Here is a 12423-nt window from a genome sequence, read left to right as displayed (position 1 = left end):
ACTGGGCATGGCACCCCAGGAACAATATACTGGTCATTGAAGATAGACAGATATACCAGAATGATACCCCCTTCCTGCCCCACGGTGATCCAAGGGTTAGATTATGAGATTGGGATAGGTAAAGCTGGCTCATATCCCTGCAGTCAGAGGATTGAGGGATGATCTGATCGTGATCTCTTCTGACCTTACAGGGATTCATTTGTCCATTTAACTTTGATGCATCTTTAATTTTACTTTAATTCAACTTTAATTAAGAAGCACATTTGCAAAGTACACCATGTGATGTTATGATAAAAGAAAGTACTGCAGATGCTGGAAATCTGAAACAAAAATAGAAATTGCTGGAGAGACTCAGCAGGTCTGGCATAATCAGTGGAGAGAAAGCAGCATTAACATTTGAGTCCAGTAACCCTTTTTCAGAGCTGATAGTATCTAGAAAAAGGTGGTGTGTAGGGCTTGGAGGTGGGGGGAGTGGGGAAAGAGTGAGCAGATAGGGGGAGTTGGAGCTCAGAGGGAGATTAAGAAAGTTAGGGAGACGGAGGGATATGATGTAATGTAATGAGTTGGAACACAAATACAAGTCATTTAACCATATAGCTGATGGTTAAATATATAGCCCAAGGTCCACAGGTTATTAATTAAATGTAAAAGGCAAGCACTGCTTTATATATGTTTAGTATCTTTTGTGTTAGAAACTTAGAGACAAGAGGCAGACCGGCTCACCAAAACGTAACTGTAGGCTTTGGCATTCTTTCAGAAATATAAGGCCACTTGCATTTTATGTCAGCTATAAATATTCAGATGTGTTACATTTTATTTTGCTACAAAACATAACGTCCAGTAACAAATGGCCCTAGCTTCGGTCTTCTCCATCTGCTAATGTCTAATTAATATGTAAATTGAGCTACGTTATGCAAATAAGACACAAATATAATGTTAATAAGCTTTTATTGGACAACAGGAAGCTGGGTGTATGGAAGCAGAATGTGGAAACATATTAGGTGAGTGTAGTATGTTTCCTTCAGTTGATTCAGTTGTGAATCCAGTGATGCTGTTATATTCCACAAGAGCTTTTCTGATGTGTTCTGCAGGTCAAGGGTAGTACACCTCAGGGGACAAGTAGGAGGAAAACATTTCTGAATTATTTGTGAAAAAAATGGAGAACGAGAAGGTCAAAGTGAGGGCAAACAAAGGTATAGTCAAAGAACAATGAGCAATCTCGCTGTTTCTTCATTGCCGCTCAGTCAAAGTCCCGGAACTCCCTCCCGAACAACAGGATGGATTTCCCTATACCATGTGAGACATTGCACAACACCAGGTTATAGTCCAACAGATTTATTTGAAATCATAAGCTTTTGGAGCGCTGCTCCTTTGTCAGGTGACCTCCACATCATGGCTAGACTATGTGGATTGCAGCAGCAATAAGGCAGCTCACCGGCATCTTCTAATGGGCTGTTAGAGATGGGGAATAAATGCTAGCCCAGCCATTGGTGACACACACATTGTGAATGAACTTTAAACAATAGTGTTGACATGAGTCCTTTTTAAAACAGAGAGATGGCATTAATGCAGGGTTGGTGGAATTTAGGGAGAGAATATTACGGGAATTGGGCATGACAATTAAAGGAATAAGTTTTAAGGAGTAACCTTGATGTTGTTTGTGATTTTCTATATATGTCAGCCCACACAACATACATAGGTAGTCAGGGTCTTCTGGAGTCAGATATCTTAAGTTCATTTATGACTCTAACTATTTACAAGACTATAATATCACAGGTCTACACAGATTGTCTTGGTTCTATGCTTACTAATGCTACTGTACATTACGCACATATATTGAGATGTCTGACTGTATTTATGCCTTTACATTGGAACATCACTTAAAGTTACAGTACCTATGTAATCTGGAATCAGTTCCATAATACAATATACTCCCTTCCTTTTTAAAGGCTGGGATTCCTTTTCCAATAACATTGTTACAGTGAATTAGGCTGTAAGTGTTAAATAGGGAAAATATAAAGAGCTGAGTATAATTATCTCTCCATTCAAATAACGGATATACAATATCACCAGATCTGGTCCTTATACAGTTAATAAGACTAAGTTGTGTTGTTTTAGCCTGTGGTGTGCTGTCATCATGTATGGATGTATATTATTTGTCATAGATGTGTGGTTAATGTCTGGCATGATATTAATAAGACCATAAAACCAGAAGACATATGAGAGAAGTGGGCCATTCAACACATCAATCTGCTCTACCATTCAATGAAATCAGGGCTGATCTGATCATCCTCAACTTTACTTTTCTGCCTTTTTCTCTATGACACTTGATTGTCTTTCCATGTCCCTTTACCTGTTCCTCCACCTCTGCCTTTTTCTCTATAACACTTGATTATCTCTCCATGTCCCATGACCTGTTCCTCCACCTATCTTTGTCTTATCTGAAAACTTAGCAACAATGCCCTCAGTTCCTTCATCCAGATCATTAATGTATAACGTGATTAGCTGTGGTCCTAATATAGACCCCTGTGGACTCCACTAGCCAACGGCTGCCATCCTGAAAAAGACCCCTTTATCCCTACTCTCTGCCTTCTGCCAGTCAGTTATTGACTAGTTATCCTGTGGTCAATGATATGCAGTTTGGAAGTGTTGCCTATTTCTTTACTGTACTTGACTATTATTCATTACAGCATTCTATGACCTGGGCTGTACACAATGATGTAATATCTTTCCAGGAGTCCATGTGCTTCTGTGGAAATCTCAAACTTCTTTCCAACAATATATCATGTACATTTAGTTGGATGGTGAGAGTGTGAGACAGAAGAAATGTGCAGACCTATCTTCTATACATGAGAGCATGGCAAACCATAGCCGAGAGAAATATCTCATTGATTTAACAAAGCTATCTGACATCTTGGCATGCCATTTTACATTTAATGATCTTGGGTTTTGTTGTACTTACTCTGCATTCTGTGAGACTATTCAATGGAGATGGTGAAGAGATAGCTTCTATTGAACGCCCATTTCCTGCACCTGTGTGCTGCAGACCATTGTTGGAAACAATTTGTTGAACACGTTGAATATGGCGGTTAATGTGTCAAATACAATTGTACCACTGGTACTTTGATTTGTCGTACCAAAAGGGAATTTGGTAAAATAGTCATCAGAATGGAATTGTGTACTTGGATATGGAATACATTAGTGGCAGTCTTAAACCACAGCTTGGAAGGAATCTCATGGAAGGAGAGGTTCAATCGATTGTGGAGATTGATAGACTTGACATGTTTGACATGACTTGATTAGTCAATTGATAGAGTTATTAACACCACATTAATATTTGGATCCATGTAACAAGCTCTTTTTTTTTTTTACTGAGCATACATGACCTGTATGTCTATGGTCTAACATGTCTTGACTTACAGCTTGTGAAACCATGACTTGCTTGGCCTTGAGTTTTATTTTGTTGGACTGTCCTAGTTCATCTTTCAATGACCAGAAAGAACGTGTTATCTTCGGTAGCTATTGGTTGTATCCATGCCACCTTATGGTAATGATCCTTTAGGACTGTTGCAACTAGTCATTACCTGATGTAGATAGATTTGTTCCCCTCGGCTGTGACTAAATATATGCGATTGATGATAAGACAACTTTCCAGTTCAGATTCAATAATATCCACCTGTAAATCTAAGGGAATATTTCTGATCTTAGCAAGGTCTGGAAGAGTGCAGAGAAGGTCATTTGTATTGTGTTTCTAAATTGCACCCTTGGATCTTCACATGTTGTAGTCCAGCAAGTGCACTTATGAGAGAGATTTTCGACTGATTATTTCTCATGGTTTGTGGTCATTACAAACAATAAAGTGCTTGACAAATAGATACGTAGGAAATGATTGTCTGCTGTAAACTAGAGCAAGAGTCTCTTTTACAGTGTTGGAGTACTTTTCTTAAGATGGTGTAAGGACCTTAGATTCAAACATAATTAGCTTGCCATCCTGTAGTAGGCGCACTCCAAGGCCTTTCTGGGACGCATCTAGTACCAACATGGTGAGCTTGGCAGGATGAAAATATTGAATTACGCAGTTATTGGATGATGGAATAGTTTTGAGATATTGAAAAATATTTTGGTGATCTTCTTGATATATGATGGTGCTCTTTTGTGGATAAGATACCTTGGCCACAAAATTCAGAACAAAATTTTGGGATAAAAAGTACCAAAACACCTTTGTGGGTCACTTATGGCAAAGAGTCATAGAGTCATACAGCACAAAAATAGACCCCTAGGTCCAACTCATCCACACCGACCAGACATGCTACTCTGACCTAGTCCGAGTTGTTAGCATTTGGCCCATATCTCTCTAAACGCCTCCTATTCATATACCCATCCAGATGTCTTTTAAATGTTATAATTGTACCAGCCTCCGCCACTTGCTCTGGCTGCTCATTCCATACATGTACCACCCTCTGTGTGAAAAATTTAGCCCTCGGGTCCTTTTTAAATCTTTCCCTTCTCACCTTAAACCAATGCCCTCTAGTTTTGGACTAGCCCACCCGAGGAAAAAGACTTTGGCTATTCACTCAATCCAAATCCCTCACGATTTTATGAACATCTATAAGGTCACACCTCAGCCTCCAACGCTTCAAGGGAAAAAGCCCTAGCCTATTCAAATTCTTCCTACAACTCAAATCCTGCAGTCCGGACAACATCCTTATAAATCTTGTCTGCACATTCTCAAGTTTAACCACATCCTTCCTATGGAAGGACAACCAGAATTGTATGCAGTATAGTAAAAGTGGCCTAACCAATTTCCTGTGTGGCCATAACATGACTTATCAACTCCTGTACTGTCTTGCAGGCATCTTCTGTACAAATGTTATTTGTAGGATCACATTTTTACTGGTTGGTGAATGGATTCAACTGAAGAAATTGATTGGCTTATGCTTATTTGACATTTTAATACTGTTATAATAAGACCCTGTTCCCTTGCGTGAGCTGATGGAGATTTGTAGCATCCATATGGCTAGTTCTTCCAAGAATTACAATGTCATCAGTGGTACAGTGATAATGTGGTAGATTCTCAATGATATGATCCATTTTTTGTTGGAATCTGTCCTGTCTGAATGATGACCCAAATGAGGAACATTAGCTAGTGCAAGGTGTTTGAAAGGTTGCCAGTTCCTGTGACTCTGGGGAAAGTTGTATGGGTCAATAACAAGTTTTGAAAAAAGCTTGGGGACTATGAATTTAGGATTAAATAGTTCCAAGGTGTGAATCTGATGTTGGCAAATTTTGAGTGCATTGTTCAATTGTCTTGAATCTAAACGCACACATAGAGAGCCACCTTTCTTCAAAACAAATGTGATGGAGCTGCAGCCATCAGTATGATGCTTGACTTTTTAGATGGTGTTGTTTTGCACAATGGAATCCAATTCAGTTTGAGCTTTTCTTGAATGTGATGCTGCATACATGGGTCAATTCTGGGTTGAACATTATCTTTCAGGTGTAACTCTAGACTGTTTTTAATGCCACTGATAACTTCAAACAGGTCTGGGTAAAGGTTAGTTGGGTGACAGACACCTTTGAGGTTGCAGTCTGGAATCTTTAGTGTTGCAACTGACAGATTTGTTAGCTTGTGGATTGTGACCATATATAATATGCTGGTAGACCAATGTTAGGTGGTCCATCTGTGTCAGTGATTTGTAAATGTTTCAGATGTCTATCCCAAGGATCCATATTGAGACTTAAGACAGATAATGCCAACACCTGGAATGTTGTACATGTTGGAAGTGTTAGCTCATCTTGTGGGAATGCTCCACACTGTGCCAGTTTCCTGAGTTCCTCTCATGTAAGATGCACAAATTTGACTTGCATCAGTGTCAGTCTTGGTATATAACATGTGCTGTCCATTTCTTTTTGGGAAATATCATTTTGGATGGAGGTAAAGGCTTCAGGTTTTCTGATGTAATGTATCAGGTTGATCACACATACTGTCTAACAGGGGTCTATAAGTTGTAATGTCATGGTTATCTTGGAGGCTTCTTTGGCATTGTTCTTTTCTTGGTTCCTCTTCACACACTAATGGGGAGAATAGTATTTTATTTTGGATTTCTTAGAGCAATTGAATTTTCTATACATTTCAGCCCAATATGCAAGTTACATATGTTACGAAATTCTACACAGTGCCATTGGTGGGTGAGACAAGCCACGCCTCAAATAAGATTTGTGTACTTCACCGAACCTGTTGACAGTTGCAATATTGTTCCAAAGTCAAACAATTGTAAATGCAGCTGGCCTGCTATTATTTCTTTGAATTTGCATCCTTCCTTTAGTGGAGCATCATCAGTGTTTATTAGTGTTTATCCAGAAGAGTTTTTTTTTCCTGAAAGATGCTATGGGTGTGGATGCAATGACCATAAGATGTTCAGCAAAGTTAGCTTTGGTGAAATCACATTCTGTACCTTTTGCATCAACATCTGCCTATGAATTAGTCAATTACTTCACCTGGCTGTTGTCAATATGACACATGCTCAAGTGTCTGTATCCAGATATTGACTCAAATTTCAGCTTGACCTTCTGAGATCTAAAAAGTGTTGTCAGGATCTTTGCAGTCATCAGAAATAAAGGAGGGTTTCATTCTCCTTAATTCTTCAGTATCCAAGGCAAGAAGCTTGACTGTCTGTCATTCTTGCCAGCCATTTGTTGATCTAGGAAATAAAGATTGATTCCTTTTTTGAATAACTGAAGATCTGATGGGATGTCAATGGGTTACCAGTCCATGGTTAGATGTTGGATTTCCATTTTTCATTTGTGGCATAATGCCATAAATGTAAGAATCTATATGGTATTGCAATATTTTTCTGTTTTTTTCTGTTTTTTTTTAATCTGATCTCTTTTTGTTTCATTTGTATGTTGCTTCCCCTTTAAAAATTGGAAGTTTGGAGTAGCAGATTTTTGCTTGTATGTGGAATTCACATCAAATGAGGAGTGAAGATATCAAGTGGGAATTTATTTTATCTTTGCACTAATTTGGAAAATGAAAATGATGGAATTGATTTTTGTTTGTCTGGATGTAGGCAAGCCTCTTTAATGTAAAATAACACTTTATTTAAACATTTTAAAGCTGCATTTTCCTCTATGCAAGCTTTGCATCTGTTTTCCAGGACCATTTAATAGCATTTGTTTAAAAATTGGGTCAGCAGCTACCTCTCACGTTCCTTTTTTAAAGAGAGTTGGAGGTAGAGTACTCATGGTGCTCCAGCATAGCTTTGTAACCTGTATCTTCAGCTCCGAGCTCAAGCAAGTGACTCTTAGGAAAAATACCTCTCAAGCTGCTGTCACCCCTTCAAACTTTAGCATCCATATCCCACTGCTAATTAGCTGTCGCAATAACTTTTAGTGCGCATTTGCTGTGGCTGATTTCTACTTACTGGCACCCATGATGCCATTTGTGGCTTTCCATATATGTTAGCCCATGTAACAAATGCCACATTTGTGAGGTTCTTCTTGAATCAGATACCTGCAGTTTATTTCCAATGCTAACTATTTACAAGGCTATAAAATCACAGATGTGCTCATAATACCTGGGTTGTATACTTACTGTATACAATACACATATGTGTAGCTAATTAACTGCACTGACTCCGTTACCCAGAGATAGTGATTGAAACAGAGATGAATAGCATTGTGCTGGAATGTCACACACCATCTTTTCACGTAATTGTTTTAAAGGCACAATACCTCTGTATTGAATCTGCCCAATAATGCAACATGTGTTCGGGGGCAGAGCAGAACAGACTAGTAGACAGGATTTCACGAGACTGAGGAGGCAAATGGAGCAAGACCAGGGACTCAAGTGATTTGACAAAAGGTCATGAGAATCTATGAATTAATCCAATGGGATATGGAATGTTTCCAAAAATTCAACTTCTTTCCATGCACCAGATTTTTGGAATACCTCCTTATAACATAAACTCTCAGTTAAGAGGAATAAAAGCAGAACATGCTGCAGAACCTCAGCAAACATGGAAGCAGCTATGGAGAGAGAAATAGTTGACACTTCAAGTCTAAAATGACTGTCCTTCGAAATCCATTTGCTTTTATTTTAGTAGAGGTTGTAGGAATGTTCAACAGTAAAGCTTCTGCGTATTGAAAGAATTGCATTTTTAGAAACTGAACTGACCGCATTGTACAAATAGCAGGATGGAAATCAGACCTAACATGGCTTAATAATTATTCACCGGCTATTCTCTGAATGCAGCGTGTACTTTCCATGTTTCTGTTCGGATTGTCAGTGCTTGCAGGTTCATTTTGAATCCTCTGGAGATCTGCACTGTTGCTGGTTGTCAAGGAGTTCAACTGCGCCAGCCTCTCTCTAATGAGAGGTGTCCATCGTTGATTTGTAGAGCAGCAGGTTTCAGGCAAAGATGGCTGCCCCTCATTGTCTCACTGAGGAGAGTTGAGAACTGTCGCTATGGAAACTGCACTACAAGATAAAGCAGATAATCAGAAGGACTTGGTCTTCTTGAAAGGATGCCATCGTTCAGGAACTACAAATTCATAGCCGAGTGGTTTCTGCATTCATGTGAAGTTTTCTAGACTGAAAATGATCTCTTTCTGTCCTTTACGCACTTTCAGAAATAAAATACATGCGAAATAAACTAAATAATCAGGGCTTCTAGCCTACTACAAGGTCAATTGTTCTTGAGAGCACATTTGGATGAACTTTTGACTCATGTGTGGAATGAATTATCTGCAAAGTGACGCACTACTGTATAAAGCACACGACCTTGGAAGTAATTAAAGCTACACTTTGTCCATACAGTTGTGTCCTGTCTGGTTATGCTCAAAGTAAAATTTTAATAGGAAACGTAATCTAAAGTTGGCACATGGACACATTTATTAAACTTTGCAGTGGTCTTCCTTTACCTGAGAGGAAGGAAAACATTCAAGAATTGTACACTATTTCACAAATGATATTCTAATAATCATTGATGTTTACTGTTGAAAATAAAACATTTTGACAAAGCTTTCTATTTTCCACTCACCAGGAAAAAATTCAGGATAACCAATTTAAGGGAAAAAGCAACATGCAGCATAAACCAAAATGCCAAAGACCTGCGGATGCTGGAAATCTGAAACAAAAACAGAAATTGCTGGAGAAACTCAGCAAGTCTGGCAGCATCAGTTGAGAGAAAACAGAATCAAGGTTTCAGGTCCAGTCCTGAGTTTCTCCAACAATGTCTGTTTTTGGTTGACACAACATAAACGTTGTTTTCCCCCTTAAATTGGTATTCTTCTGAATTGACTTCATGCATACAAGACAGAAATTTTGATAAAATGTGATTTTCCTGTGATACTCAAATTCTGAACAAGCAAATTGCTATTAATCATCACTGAATATATACCTCCTGACTGAAATTAATCTGTTATGTTATTAGGTTCTTACCAAATATTTCTCCACATTTAGCATCAAGAATCATTCCCAAAATTGAATGTTTGCTCCTGAGGAACCATTGTCTGTCTCTATACACACAACATCTGGCATTGTAATATTGCCCAGTTAGGTCATTATAACACAAATGGACTATAGGGCTCTTCTCTTATTAGAGAGAGATAACTGGTGGTGGTTTAATCTGAGTGTCACTGTGTGCCAAATGAGAGGGAGCTGGAGAAGGAGAGTTCCCTCAGCTGGTGAGGGAATTGAACCCATTCTGTTGGTATTACTTTGTATTGCAACCTAGTTATCTAGCCACCCAGCCATTCAAGCTAACTGCTACCCCCCTCTTCCAAACCATTTCCCCAAACTGATGATTAGATCATCTTTTGGAATTGGTGGAAATCTTTTGTTGTCCCAGTCTGTGGATTGCGGAAGGGAATAAACACCATCAGACCAATCAAGGGGCTAATGGCTATAAATCAGTTCAATTAAAAGAAAGGATTAACCTATAGCCTAAATTGAATAATGAAGATGATTCTTATACAGAATTTCTAACCTATTGCTAAGTACAAAAATAACAAAAAAGCCTTACTGTTTCTTTTATACAAACCTGTAACATTGACTGTAACAAGAAATGCATGTAATTTTACTTAGCAACCACAGAGTATTTACATGGCATTACATTGAAATTACAATGTAACAACATATCACTCAACCCGATCAGTCCATACTGGGTATTTATTCTCAGCAGGAACCTGATCCATTTGCCTGCTCAGTTCCTATATTCCTTTGTAAAGAGTTTTGAGAAATCCTGTGGTCACGAAAAGAACTACAGAAGTGCCAGTCTTTCATGTTTTCTTTGTAATCCCTCATCAACCGTCCAACTAATGTCTTCTTAAATATTCATGTGGCTCATTACTTCAAACACCTAATTCTTTATCCTCATTTTTTTACACTTAAGTCACATTTTAGAATATGATATATGAGCATTTTGAGAGATGGTATGTAATAAGTGTAAAGTGTTTGGGAGCAAAAAGGTGACTTTGGACATACGGCTGGCAAAAGTTTCCAAGACTGGGACTTCCCTCGCCTCATGCCTGGGTTTGTTGTAGACTCATTGACAGAGATTGATCACAGTGATCAGTCAACAACTCTATTGTCATTGTATCATGCAAAAGCTAAAGCTGTAGGAGAAGAACTAGATGGATTTTGATCTTTTATCTTCCAGTAATTCCAATTGACAAAATAGGGGATGTTTCCACATGGGGGGCAATCGAGAACTGGAGGCCATAGTTTTAAGGGTGGCAGATTTAAAACAGAGATGAGGATAATTTACTTCTCTCAAAGGGCCATGAATCTGTAGAATTCACTACCCCAGAGACCGAGGAATGCAGGGACAATCGGCAAAATTTAAGGACGAGATAATTAGTTATGGGTTGAAGGATTATGGTGAGTGGACAGGAAAGTACATTTGAGGCTGAGATGAGATCAGCCATGATCATATGAAACGGTGGAGGAGTCTTGAGGGGCTGAACTGCCTAATCCTGCTCCTATGCTCCCAATCTTATATCTACACTTCCTTGTCCCAGAGCCTTTGATTAGTGCAACTATCCATTTCTATCCCTTTATAATTTTGAGCAAATTGCTCGAAAATCCCCTCTGTTGTAGGTATTTTGCTAAACCTTTTTTAATCCAAAAAAAAAGACTGGTGGGCTGTGGGAAGATTGCCTCATCTATCCTTCTCAATCAGTCACATCTGGTTATGAAGTTGTCTGACAAATGTACTTCAAAGAAACCAGCCACTTCCCCTCTGAAACTGGCCTTCAGCCAAACACCAATCAGTTAGAGGCCATACAATAATCATTGCAGCAGGTTTTGGCGTGCTTCTGCTGAGATCAATGCTAATGATAATGTAATTAAGAAATATTAATGTACCAAGACCATTGGTACACCCAGTCTGTGGATTGTTGGGTCTTCCTTCTATGCAGTTTTTAGTTACACTCATGCTGCATTAAATGGAAACAGAAAATGTTCAAACTCGTCTACAGGCCAGGCAATATCTCTGAAGGTGAATTGAAATTAACCCTAGACACACATTATATATCATATATATAATACTGCAATTATGTAGCCCAAAAATGGGTAGAAACACAAAAACATAGAAAATAGGCACAGGAATAGGCCACTTAGTCCTTCAAGCCTGATCCACCATTCAATACGATCATGGCTGATCATTAAACACAGTACCCTGTTCCCGCTTTCTCCCCATACCGTTTAGCTCTAAGACCTCTATCTAACTCTGAAATTACTGCACAGAGGCTGATAACGTGTCACCAATTCACCCTTTATTTACACATGCACAATACATAGACTCTGGCCCAGTAGCTCAGAGCCAGTCCCGAGAGTGAGGAGATTCTCTGAATCTCCTGTTTACCTCTGGCCCAGGTTAACAACCCCAATCAGGGATTTCATAGACAATGGGATCCACCTGGTCCTCATTCCAATCACTACAAACTCCTTCTTGAAGACATTCAATGTTTTGGCCTCAGCTGCTTTCTGTGGCAATGATTTCTACAGAGTCACCACTCTCTTAGTGAAGACATTTCTCTTCATCTCAGTCCTAAATTGTCTATCCCATATCATTTGATTGTGAGCCCTGGTACTGGACTCCCTAGACATCAGGAACATCCATCCTGCATTTACTGTGTCTAGTCCTGTTAAATTTTATAGGGAGATCCCCCTCACTCTTCTTAACTCCAGGGAATACAGTCCTAACCAATCCAGTCCCTCTTCACGCATCAGCCGGATGTCACATATCTTCCGACTTAGACAATCTGCAGAAATTCCCAAGATGCTCTCTATGCATGTGGAAAATGCACATGTGTAGTATCCATGTCAGTGACATCACTCCCCCCCCTTCGCCCATATTGATTGAATTTATCTGGATGCAGCCATGTTTTTTACTGGCAGAATATTTCTGCATTTGCAAT

Source organism: Rhincodon typus, chromosome 27 (assembly GCF_021869965.1).
Source record: "Rhincodon typus isolate 14 chromosome 27, sRhiTyp1.1, whole genome shotgun sequence".
NCBI lineage: Eukaryota > Metazoa > Chordata > Chondrichthyes > Orectolobiformes > Rhincodontidae > Rhincodon > Rhincodon typus.
This window is presented reverse-complemented; position numbering follows the sequence as displayed.